Below are 13,673 nucleotides of genomic sequence, written 5' to 3' on the forward strand. Positions count from 1 at the left end.
GTTAGCTATTCTGGCAGGTGTGAGGTGATACCTCATTGTAGTTTTAACTTGCATCTCTCTGATAATTAGTGATGAACATTTTTTCATATGTTTATTGGTCATCTGTATGTCCTCTTTGGAGAAATGTCTATTTAGGCCATTTACCCATTTTTTAATTGGATTGTTTGTCTTTCTGGTGTTGTGTTGTATAAGTTCTTTATATATTTTGGAAATTAATCCCTTATAAGAGGTGTCATTAGCGAATATATTCCCCATACAGTGGGTTCTATTTTCATTTTCTCCATGGTTTCTTTTGCTGTGCAGGAGCTTTTTATTTGATTATAGTCCCACTTGCTTGTTTTTACCTTTGTTTCCCTGGACCTAGGAAATGTATTAGTGAAAAAATTGCTATGTGAGATGTCTGTGTGGGGTTGAGACCCTGCTCGCAGTGGCTGGGGCTCTGCTACCGAACTTTCCCTCAGGCTTCCCTACTGTGCAGGTTCATGAGTTGGCTCATCCTATCCATGTCTCCTCCTGTCCTTTTCCATGTTTCCCGTTCACAACATTGCTGATCAGCTACACTTCAACTGGTTTTTCAAGCTTAATACTCTGCAGTTTAGCTACAAGTCTGGTCTGGTGTTGGGAGCAAGCACATGGAGCTTCCAGCTCCTCTAAAGCCATCTTAGAAAAAAACAACAATAATCTATTATTCATAATTTTGATCTTTATTTCTTATTTTTAAAGGTGTTCCATTAACATTCCTTGTAATATTGGTTCGGTGGTTATAAACCCCTTTAGCATTTTCTTATCTGAGAAGCTCTTTATCTGTCCTTTGATTTTGAATGATAGCTTTTTGCTGTGTAATCTTCAGTTTAGGTCCTTGTTTTTTTTTTTTTTTATCACTTCTAATACCAGGTGTACTGGTTAATAATTCGGATTTTGTAATAAAAGAAATCAAGATAATTTCAAGAGAAACATCAAAAGTGCTTTATTCAAAGTAATGTCCATTGCTAGCTACACATTTCCCCCATCTTTCAGGTAATTTGTGGATACCATCCCAATAGAACTTTTCTTGTTTTGAGGCAAACCATTCAGAGACCCAATTTTCCACTTCTCACTTTTTGAAGTGCTGCTCAAAAAATGCATGTGCCATCGATCGGAACAAATGGTAATCTGAAGGAGCAAGGTCTGGTGAATATGGTGGGTGGGTTAATACTTCCCAGGCAAGATCTTTTAACGTGTCTTTAACTGGTTTTGAAGTGTGTGATGGTGCGTCATCATGAAGCAAAATTACTTTGCTGTGTCTTCTGGTACATTCTGGTCATTTCACGATCAAATGGTGGTTCAAATTGATTATTTGTCGTTTGTAGCAATCAGTATTAATGGTTTCACCTGGTTTTAGAAGCTCATAATATACCACACCTTCCTGATCCCACCAAACGCAGAGCATTGTCTTCTTTCTGAAGCGATTTGACCTTGCAGTCGATGTTGATGGCTGACCTGGATCAACCCATGATTTTGTGCATTTGGGATTCTCAAAATAAATCTACTTTTCATCATCAGTCACAATTTGATGCAAAAAGGACTTTCTTTTGTGCCGGTGAAGCAACATTTTACTTATGACTTTTCCGTTTTCCATTTGTCTTTTGTTCAGTTGATGTGGCACCGATTTTCCTTCCTTTAAAATCTTTCCCATTACTTGTAAACAATTGGAAATTATTTGCTGAGCAATGCTTAATCTTTCTGCAAGTTGTTTTTGAGTTTGACACGCATCTTTATCCAATAATGCTTGTAATTGTTGGTCTTCAAACTTTTTCGGTTGACCTGGATGTTCTTTGTCTTTCACATCGAAATCATCACTTTTGAAGCGTTTAAACCAGCATTCACAAATATCTTGAAATGGAGCATGTTCACCATAAGCTTCCTGAAGTATACGATAACTTTCAGCAGCACTTTTCTTCAAAATAAAGTAATGAATTAAAACTTCCCACAAATGCTTTTTGGCACGAAATTTGACATTTTAAGCGTAAAAATATCTATGATGTTAACACCTTCAGAAAATTTGACATGAAGTTTTGGAGCTTGCTGTCAATACAACAAAATAGCATACATATAAAATCGCATATATATCAACATATGTGTAACTCCATCTATTGAAAAAAATCTGCATTATTAACTGGTACACCTGGTATTTCATGCTGATCCCTCAGTCTGCAAAGTTTTTGTTGAGAAATCAGCACAGTCTTATGGGAGCTCCCTTGTAGGTAACTGCTTTTCTCTTGCTGCTAGTAAGATTCTCTCTTTGTCATTAACTTTGGCATTTTAATTATGTTGTGTCTTGGTGTGTGGGCCACTTTGGGTTCATCTTGTTTGTGATTCTCAGCACTTCCTGGACTTGTGTGTCATTTTCTTTCACCAGGAGAAACCTCCAGGAAAAAAGACAAATAAAATGGAAGCAAGCAATTTATTAATTATAGAATTCAAACTAATGGTTATAAGGATGCTTTCTTAGCCAATATCCCTGATGATCATAGATGCTAAAATCCTCAACAAAATATTAGCAAGCCAGGTCCAACAATACATTAAAATGGTCATACACCATGATCAAGTGAGATTTTTTTGAGGGGATACAAACTTGGTACAATATCCATAAATCAATAAATGTAATACATCACATAAACAAAATGAAGGATAATAAAATGGTCATATTGATAGATTAAAAACAATTTCATGAAGTCCAGCACCCATTTATGATAAAAACTCTCAGTACAGTGGGAATAGAGGGAACATACCTCACCTTAATAGTGTTTTCCTTAAAATCTGGAACAAGTTAGGGATGTCCACTTTCACCAATATTATCTATAATAATAAAAGTGTAATATGCTAATTAGAACGGACGACCTTCCGGATGAAGTCGGGGCTGCAAGGGAAGCCTGGGGTCCCGGGTGCCTGTCAGCGGCCGGAGGGATGCCCAGGTCCCGGATGCCAGAGAGAAGCCGGTGCCGGCAGCTGGTGCAAGGAAGGCCTACTCTTGCACCCATTTTGTGCATTGGGCCTCTAGTTCAATATAACACTGGAAGTCCAACCCACAGCAATCAGACAGAAGAAGAAATAAAAAGACATTAAAACTAGTAAGGAAAAAGTAAAACTGTCATTATTTGCGGATGACACAATACTGTATATAGATAACTCTAAAGATTCCACCGAATAACTACTAGAACTGATAAATGATTTCAATAAAGTAGCAGGATTCAAGATAAATATCCAGAAATCAGTTGCATTTCTTTTCACTAATACTGAACTATCAGAAAGGGAAACTAAAAAAGCAACAACACACAATTGTTTAAAAAAACAAAATACCTAGGAATAAATTTAAACAAGGATATAAAAGATCTGTACTCAAGAAAGAAACTAAAGAAGATACCAATACATGGAAGCATATACCATGTTCATGGATAGGAAGAATTAACATCATTAAAATGTTTATACTACCCACAGCAATCTATAGATTCAATGCAATTCCTATCAAGATACCAATGGGACATTTCACAAACCTAGAACAATTACTTCAAAAATTTATACAGAACCACCAAACATTTCTAGTAGCCAGAGCAATCTTGAGAAAAAACCTTCACAAATTTGGACAAATCATGCTACCTGATATTAAAGTATACCATAAAGCCTTAGTAATCAAAACGGCATGGTAATGGCATGAAAAAAGACATATAGATTGATGGAACAAAATACAGAGTCCAGGAATAAACCCAAGCCTTTATAATCAATTAATATTTGACAAAGGAGGCAACAACATAAAGCAAAGTAATGATAACTTATTCAATAAACAGTGTTAGAAAAATTAGACAGATATGTGCCTAAAATCAAAACTAGACCACTTCTTATACCATACAGAGAATAAACTCAAAATGGATTAAAGACTTAAATTTTAGACTAAAAAACACAACAATCCTAGAAGAAAACATAGGCATTAAAATACTAGACATTTCTCATAGCAATATATCTATCTCCTCAGGCAAGGGAAACAAAAGAAAAAATAAACAAATGGAACCACATCAAACCAAAAAGTTTTTGCACAGCAAAGGAAGCCATCCATCAACAAAACAAAAAGACAACATACGAAATAGAAGGACATACTTGTGGATACATCTGACTAGAACTTAATATTCAAAATTTATAAGGAACTTATAAAACTCAACACCAAACAAACAAACAAACAAACAAACAAACAAACAATACAATTAAGACATGGGCAAAGGACCAGAATAGACATTATTCCAATAGACATATGAAAAGATGCTCAATGTTACTAATCATAAGAGAGATGCAGTTCAAAACTGCAATGAGGTATCACCTCACACCTGCAGGCAGAATGGCTATCATTAAAAAACAGTGTTGGCCGCTGACCCGGGGCGCAGCGTGGAGCAGTCCCCGCCGCCGTGGACGCCAGACGGAGGCCTCGGCCGCAGGGTCTCACCGCGGGCCATACGGCCGTGTGCTCCCCGTCCGAGACCAGCCTGCGGGGCCGCGCCGCCGCGACTCCTGCGGGGCCTCCAAGTATCCCAGCACGAAGCGCGAGGAGCCGCGGCCCCCCGAGGCCTCGCCGGGACCGGTACCCACGCTGGCTGCGCAGGCCGCCGGGTCCGCCGCCGCTGGCCGACGCTGCGTCCCCGCCGCCCGGGTCCCGCCCTTCCCCGTCCGCTCCTCAGCGCCGGTTGCTCTATGGCTGCGCAGGCAGCGACTGGGAGTGCTGGGCGGGGCGCGCCCGGGGCCCCTGGGACGCCGGGGTCCCGCAGGCGGCTTCGGCGGCGGCTACGGGGAGAGCGAATCCAGGGCCAGCGAGGGGGAGTCGCCTGCCTTCAGCTCCGCATCCAGCGACTCGGACGGCAGCGGGGGGGTGGGGGGGGGGGTGGGGCTCGTGTGGCCGCAGCAGCTGGTGGCCGCCACCGCAGCTTCCGGCCTGCAGGTGGTGCGGATGGAGGGGCGCCCGCTGGCCCCGCCGAAGTCTTTGTGAAGATCAAGGCTTCCCACGCGCTCAAGCAAAAGACACTGCGTTTCCGTTCGGGTTCTCTCAGGGTCATGACTATGGTATGAGTTTGGAGGTTTGCTTGTGCTCCCCCCTTCATAGCCTCTGCACCACCACACTCCCAATCACCGACCCTTCAACACCTCCCTTCCAAAGACCACCGTTTTCTCGGCAAAGACCCTTCCTGGCTGCCCCCACCCACTGTGGTCTTGGTTGAAAAGGCTCCCCTCCACCATAGGGAGGAATGGAGGAGGAGCCCTGTTTGACCCACTTCAGCTGAAGGCCGGGTTCTGCAGCCCCTGGGCAAGAACGTCCCCTCTCTCTCAACCTCACTTTCTTCTTCTGTACTATGGTATGCTGAAGGGGTAATTCAGTTTGAATTTCCCTATTTAGTTTAGACACTTAGTCTGTTTGATGCCCTTCACTTCTCTCACTGAGCCCTCTTATTCCTCCTTTCCATGCCCAGATATGGCCTCCTCATACACAAAATGCCCCCCATCCATGTCTCTGGATCCCTAGGATTTCCCCTTGGCACATGGGTGGAGACTGTCTGACCCAGATGGTGCCTGCAGAGTGCCCTGGGAAGGCAAGGAGCACTGACTTTGGGGTTTTGAGGGCCAAATAGGAGTTGATAACACCTGGAAAGAACTACTCTTTCATCTCCATTCATGGACAATTATGGAGGATTGAGAAGTAGAAGAGGGGAAGGAAGATGGCTTCTATCTTGTGACACCCCCCACCCCTCTGGTGAGAGGGAGTTGGGGGAGCTCAGGATGACCCTCAGCTGTTCCAATCCAGTATTTTTTTTCTTTTTAAAAATTACTGTATTTATTATGATGGTGATTCCCCGGTTCACAGGGGGGCCAGATTCTGTGAATTTCTCTAACCTCTTTGTAAATAAATGTACAATGTTAAAAAAAAAAAAAAACACCAAAAAAATAACACAAGTGTTGACAAGGATGTGGAGAAAAGATAACCCTTGTGCACTGTTGGTGGGAATGCAGATTGGTGCAGCCACTGTGGAAAACAGTATGGAGTTACCTCAAAAAATTAAAAATGGAACTGCCTTATGACCCAGAGATTCCATTTCTGGGAATATATCCAAAGAAACCAGAAACACTAATTTATAAGAATATATGCACCCCTATGTTCTTTGTGGCTGGTTATTTACAATAGCCAAGATTTGGATACAGCCCAAGTGTCCATTAGTATATAAGTGGATAAAAGGCTTTGTTACATTTACACAATGGAATACTACCCAGTGGTAAAAAAGAAGGAAATCTCACCTTTTGCAACAGCGTGGATAGAACTGGAGAGTATTATGCTGCATTGAATAAGCCAGTCAGGAAAAGACACATCTATCTATAAAATCCTAATATGCAAATTGACCAAACGGCAGAACAACTGAACAACCAAACAATCGGTCACTATGACATGTGCTGACCACCAGGGGGCACGCATGGAACATGGCGGGCATCAGCAGCAGGTGACAGAGCACAGAACATGGTGGGCATCGGCTGTGGCAGGATGGTGGAGCAGGTGAGCGGGGGCGCCAGACCAGGTGGGGCACCTGTTGCTGTCATCGGGGTGAACCTCTGGTGGTTATGAAAATTCTTGCTCCCACATGCCGTGGTCTTGCCCAGCACCCGGCACTGGCCCCAATCACTCGGCGCTGTCAGTGGGTGTGAGCGGTGGCTGCCGGCCCCAATCGCCCCTTGGTTTCTCCACCTCCCGCTGCTCCTGAGGGGGGATTGGGGCCGGCAGCCGCCTCTCACACCCACAGCTGGCACCAGAGCTGCTGCTCACAGTGGCTGCCAGTGCCTGGTGCTGGTCCTGATCACTAGGTGCCATCAGTGGGTGCGAGCAGGGCCTGCGCAGTCAGCATGTGGGAGCGGTGGCGGTGGGAGCTGGGCAGACAGGGAACTGGGGGCTGCGGCGGGAGCAGCAGGGTGGGGGCACAGAGGATGGGTCGAGACCTGCCCTTGAGCCCACCACAGCCTCGTGGCCCACAGTTCCTTTTAAGGTGCATAAATTCATGCACTGAGCCCCTAGTATCATATCACTTATATGTGGAATCTAATGAACAAAATAAACTAACAAAAAAAATAGAAGCAGACTGAAAGATATACAAACAGACTGACAACTGTCAGAGGGGAAGGGTGTTGGGGGCTGGGTAAAAATGTTGAAAGGATTAAGGAAAGAAAAAAAAAAAAAAACACCCCGTAGACACAGATAATAGTATTGTGATTACAAGAGTGGAAGGGAGATGGGGGAGATAACAGAAGATAAAGGGGGATTAAATGGTGATGGAAGGAGATGTGACTTGGGGTGGTGAATACACAATACACTATACAGATAATGTATTATAGAATTGTATACCCGAAACCTAAATAATTTTTTTAACCAATGTCATCCCAATAAATTCAATAAAAAAACAAATTAGAGCGTAATGAATTAAAATTTAAAGGGTTTTCTCTTTTAAATGGAATTAACAATCATACTAAATATAGATTAAATATAACTTTCAAGTTATTTTACTTAAATAAGTTATAAGAATGTACTCAGTACATTCTAAGGCCTTAATCAAATGTAAAATTTTTATGCCATTACTATTATTATTGGGGTAAGAGAATTAGAATATTAATTCATGGAAAATTCAGATTTCATTAAACATAATTTAAAGCACACAGTACTGTTCAGAGTCAAGTCTGTTACATTCTTACTTAAAATAACTGAGTGTTGGAACCACATCTACACTTCATATCTCCTTAGTCTTTCTCAGGGCCCAGAATTCATTGATTCTTTCAATGACACTTTCTCCCAAGAAATACAAGCTCCAGAGGATAATCCATTTACTTTTTCAAAGATGCTCAGTCCAACCCCGAACTCCGCCTTTCAACACACCTGTGTATCCTTTGTAGAGAGAGAAGAATGAGATTGTGCACGAAATGGTTCTCAGTGTCCAGATAACTCCATTTTTAAAGAAGTCAAGGTCAGGAAGTTCCCCCCTCACCCCTTCATCATTTTTGTGTGGATGTTACACGGCACGTTGCACTGTCTACAACAGAGCCATGGGCAGCTTCGGAATTCATCCACCTGCTGAGTCCTGTGTGTTGTCAGTCCTGGGGCCGTGGAGAAGGGCAATTGTACCCTTGGCTTCAGGTGGAGTGCTTTGGCCATAGACTTCTTCCAGAACGACTTGAAAAGCAGCATCCCCAAGGTAATCGCCTGCAGTGACGCTCTTCCTGGCTCTGCAGGGCAAACACAGGTTATACCTTGCCCAGATGGTCACCACAAGCCTCCACGTTGGGGGATGGACCCCAGCGTCCTAGTGCCCCTGCCCTGCCTGCCCTCCCTCCAAATGCTATCATAGCATAAGGCTAAGAGGAGGAAAGGGGGAAAACATGAGCAAATACAAGCCCTCAGGTCGCCCCAGTTGTGTTGGGGACACATTGTCAGCGCTCTGTGGGCCTGGGTATTTATTTTCTCTCAGAGATGGCAGGTTCCAACCATAGAGAAATTGTATCTGGTTAATTTTTTTTCAAGTTTAGAAGGCTCTTCCTTTAGTTATTGTAGAGCTTCTTATACTAGTAGTTCACATAGTTACATGATTCTCATTATTGCTATCAATCCTACTCCATCTTTCTCAAGTCTACCTCACCTCAAAAAAGGACATAATGCTTTTTTTTCAAAGCCCAAGGCATAAAACATATTTTATATAATAAAATAATTATGGGCCTGGCCTGCATGGCTCAGTGGTTGAGCATCGACCTAAGAGCCAGGAGGTCACGGTTGGATTCCCCGTCAGGGCGCATGCCGGGGGTGTGGGCTCTATCCCCAGTGTGGGGCATGCAGGAGGCAGCCGATCAGTGATTCTTGCTCATCACTGATGTTTCTCTCTCTCCCTCTCCTTCTCCCTTCCTCTCTGAAATCAATATATATATATGAATTATGATACCACAGTGCATAATTAAATGTGTACCAAACATCATTGTTCCTGAAGTCAGAAACCACACTCTCCTAAGGGTAGATAGAATCTTAAGATCTGTGGGCTAGTCAGTGATAAGGGCCATATCCATAATGAGTGAAAGAAATTAAATGGCCGTGCTGGTGTCCTTTCCACAACTGAGTCATGTTTCATGCTATTCCTTCTATTAATAGCTAGCAACTTTTAAATGCAGCAATTTTACTAAAATAATTTATTCCTCAGTGGGCACCAGAGTACACAAAACATGGGACCACCTCATGCATACTCTTTTAACTCCTACTTTTCTAAAAAAAAAAAATTTCAATTACAGTTGATATTCAACATTATTTTATATTAGTTTCAGATGTACAGTATACTGGTTAGACATTTATATAGTTTACAAAGTGATCTCCCCAATATTTCAAGTATCCATCTGACACTGTTCAGAGTTGTTACAGCATTATTGGCTATATTCCCTATGCTGTACATTCCCATGACTATTTTGTAACTACCAATTTGTACTTTTTAATCCCTTCATCTTTTCCACTCAGTGTTCCGTTAATTTTTGTTGAGCTCCACGAAGGGGGAGGGAAAGAGGGAATTTGTCAAGAAAAGGGAAATGGGACAAGGTGAATTAAAAAAGGAACTATAGTCTTGGTCTGACCAAAACATCCTTTGCTTTGCAAATTCTAAATATGTTATCCCTGGTCATGAATATTTTTAACAGATTAGAAATACTTAACATTTGCACTTCTCTGAAACACGATCCAAACTGCCTGCTATGCAGTGCGGGAAGCTGGTTGTTAACATGCACAGTGCAGGCCAGCACCTGTCCACTGTGGCTCCTGTCCCTCTGTCCATGGATGGCACACAGTTAATTGAGTCCAAGGCCTCACCTTCTTTTCTCATGCTCTTTGCTGTGGTCTCCAAACCCTGGGGGGAGGGTGGGTTCTGAGTCCACTCCACGTGCAAGCTCTGCACTGGGGACCCCTCTGAACTCAGTTGTGGTGTCCCTGCCCCCAGTTTGGAAATGCTGCTTGGACTGTTAAAGAGGCCTCCAGGTCTCTATGCCTTTATTCCTAAAATCCATCCTCCACCTTGCCAGGTGAAGCTTCTGAAATCAGAGCTCTGATTGTATCATGCTTGAGCTCAAAAATATCCCTGGCTTTATAGATTCTACCCACGTTGTCCCTGGCCTGGGACTCTGGGCCTCACCTGTCTGATTTCCACCTGCTGTTCTCCCAGGATCCCTCACCACCCTGCCTTCTCCAGGGAAGCTCCCGGGGCCTGGCCATCCCTCTCAGTCTGATGCAGGTGCCTCCTCTCCCTTGAATTTGGAATGCTCCCTCTCCCACTCTTGTATTTTCATTTCAGAGCCATGCTTCCTGATCCAGGAGAGATGACACCTCCTCTTTGAAGCCAGCTCCTGTTTGCCAGGCAGAAATGATCTCTCTCCATAGGACATTCACCATTTTACAATAATTAAATGGATTTATTTTGTTGTAAAAATAAAATTTAAAAACCACAACTGTAATAAATAACATTTGTATTACAAAAGTTCAGATAATACACAAGAAGGAAAGATTTCCATGCCCTCAATCTTTTTTCTCTTTAATCTAATTACTGGAGCTAACTATCACCAAGAGTCTGATGTATTTTCAGACTTTTTTTCTGCATTTAAACCCAGATGAAACACATAGGCTGACTTATTTTTTAAAGTTTTTGTTAATCTTTACCTATTGATTTTTAGAGAGAGTGGAAGGGAGGGATGGAGACAGAGAGAAACATCAATGTGAGAGGGACACATCAATTGGTTGCCTCCAACATGCACCCCAACCGGGGACAGGGATTGAGCCAGCAACTGAGGTATGTGCCCTTCCTTGACCAGAATCGAATCCCAAAGCCTTCAGTCTGCAGGGCAACGCTCTAACCACTGAGAAAACTGGTCAGGGCATAGGTTGAATTATTTTATTATTATTTTTAATATTTTTATTGATTTCAGTGAGGAAGGAAGAGGAAGAGAGAGATAGAAACATCAAAGATGAAAAAGAATCATTGATTGGCAGCCTCCTGCATGCTCCCCACTGGGCATGTGCCCTTGACTAGAATCGAACTTGGGATCCTTCAATCCGCAGGCCCGATGCTCTATCCACTGAGTCAAACCAGCTAGGCCTAGGTTGACTTATCCTATATAATAAAGAGGTAATATGCAAATTGACCATCACTCCAACACACAAGATGGCCACCCCCATGTGGTCAAAGATGGCCACCCCATGTGGACACAAGATGGCCACCACAAGATGGTCAGCAGGGGAGGGCAGTTAGGGGCAACCAGGCTTGCAGGGGAGGGCAGTTGGGAGTGACCAGGCCTGCAGGGGAGGGCAGTTGGGGGGGACCAGGCCTGCAGGGGAGGGCAGTTGGGGGGGACCAGGCCTGCAGGGGAGGACAGTTAGGGGCAATCAGACTGGCAGGGGAACAGTTAGTTGTCGATCAAGCTGGCAGAGGAGTGGTTAAGAGGCGATCAGGCTGGCAGACAGAAGTGGTTAGGGGCAATCAGGCAGGCAGGCAGGCAGGCGAGTGGTGGGGAGTCAGCAGTCCTGGATTGTGAGAGGGATGTCCGACTGCTCATTTAGTGTAATCGGGCCTAAATGGGCAGTCGGACATCCCTCGGGAGGGTGGGGGGGGAGAGGTCCCAGATTGGAGAGGGTGCAGGCTGGGCTGAGTGATACCCCCCTCCCATGCACAAATTTCATGCACCGGGCCTTTAGTTTTAAATAAATGTTGAGTCATCCTGTAATTTTTTTGAAACTTTTTTTTTCACTCTATATATCAAGAACATTTTTCTATGTCAGGGTATAAGAATATACTGCACTATTTTTAACAATAATATAATATTCTATAGTATGCACATGCTATAATTTAACTATTCTAGCAATAGCTATTTTAGGTTGTTTCTCATTGTTCAATTACAACTAATTATGTAATAAATATTCTTACACATTTATTTTTGTATATTTGAAGAAAAATTTCTGTAGGACAGATTCTAGATGTGGGATCCCTAGGTCAAAAGAGTATTTATAGCTATTTGTGTATAAATGTCATCTCACACCCTAGCCGGTTTGGCTCAGCAGATAGAGAGTCGGCCTGCGGACTGAAGGGTCCCAGGTTCGATTCTAGCCAAGGGCACATGCCTGGGTTGTGGGCTCAATCCCCAGTAGGGGTTGTGCAGGAGGCAGCCAATCAATGATTCTCTCTCATCATTGATGTTTCTATCTCTCTGTCCCTCTCCCTTCCTCTCTAAAAATCAATAAAAATATATTTTTTTAAAAAATAAATGTCGTCTCACTTAGGAAGCCCTCAAGTTGGCAGGTGGATTCATGCCTGTTCAGCAGCTTTGATAAAGTCTTCAGAATGTTGACACGGGTTTGGAGGGAGAACTTTAGATAATATCACATTTTCTCATCAAAATTAGGATCAAAACAGAAGTTGGGAGAAATATGAGGGAAAGAAATACTTATATAAATATGACAGTGTTGCTTCATGGAAAATAATCTGAGTTCGGAAGACAGAATTGCACATTAGAATTACTGGGGGAATGTTAAAATATCCCAAGCCTCAGGCTACACCCCAGATTCTTTAAAATAGATTTTTGAAGGAGGGACCCAAACACCCACATTTTAAAAACTCTGCAGGTCCTCCCAGTGTCCCTCTAAGGTTGAGAGCCACTGTTCAGATGTCTGTGTGCTCTGGTCAGCTATGAGGCATCTTGAATGCTCTGCTTGCATTTCCTCCCCTCTGTAACATGAGAATGTTTTGTCTGTCTCACAAGTTTTTGTGATGCCAAAATGAGATAACAGATGTGAAAACAAGTGTCAAAAGATAAGAGTATTAAAAATAAAAACATATGCCACCATCATTACAAGGTGGGGCAAAAGTAGGTTTACAGTTGTTTCTATGAAAAATAATACAATAATCAGTAAATAATAATACAAAAATAAACTGTGTTTCGTGTACTCGCAACTTACTTTCACCCCACCCTGTATCTTTCAGTTCAGCCACTCAGAGACAAAGCAAAATGTTTAGAAAAACATTTAAGATCTAAAATTCACATAGTGAGAAAACAAAGATGACTAAAGGAGAAGAGCAGCATTTGGCTGCTTCCAGCACTGTTGTCAATGTGGGGGTCTGATAGACTTTACAAGATTAAGAATAACACCCTCCTCAACTTCAGAGGGATGGAGTATTGAAAAGGTAAACAAGGTAATGTCAGGGAAAAGAGCAGTATAAATATTTGCCATCAGCAGTGATAAAAACAAATTGCTTCCTCTGTGGATTTTGCCTTGGCTGAGTAATCATTGGAAAATTAATCAATGGTCCACATGCCAGAGGTCCAGGCTGCCGCCTACCTACTTCACTTCTATTTAAATCCTGAGTAAAGGAATGGATAAGAAGGTCTTTGAATTTAACATGTAAATTTGTGATTGCGTTTTCCCTGGTTGCCCTGAAATGCATTGATAAGTGTGCCAGTTCCTGAGCTCTGACCCTTACCTGGAATGCCCCAATGTGTCAAGCTGACTGAAGACTGAGAAGCTCTGCATTTGGAGAAATCTGTTAACTTGGTTGGATCTGCCTGGATCGTGCACCTGTCTATTAATACCCCTTCACCATTCAGTCCCCTGGAATGAA

General features: G+C 42.9%; 1 pseudogene across 1 annotated transcript; it reads left to right on the plus strand.

Moving 5' to 3' along the window:
* Positions 1 to 4,366: 4,366 nt before the first annotated feature.
* Positions 4,367 to 5,088, plus strand: LOC308256599 (dapper homolog 3-like; annotated as a pseudogene). The gene has a single exon. The product of its transcript is annotated as a dapper homolog 3-like (transcript).
* The last annotated feature ends 8,585 nt before the right edge of the window (positions 5,089 to 13,673 follow it).

This window comes from Plecotus auritus (genome assembly GCF_963455305.1).
Source record: "Plecotus auritus genome assembly, chromosome: 8".
Lineage (NCBI taxonomy): Eukaryota > Metazoa > Chordata > Mammalia > Chiroptera > Vespertilionidae > Plecotus > Plecotus auritus.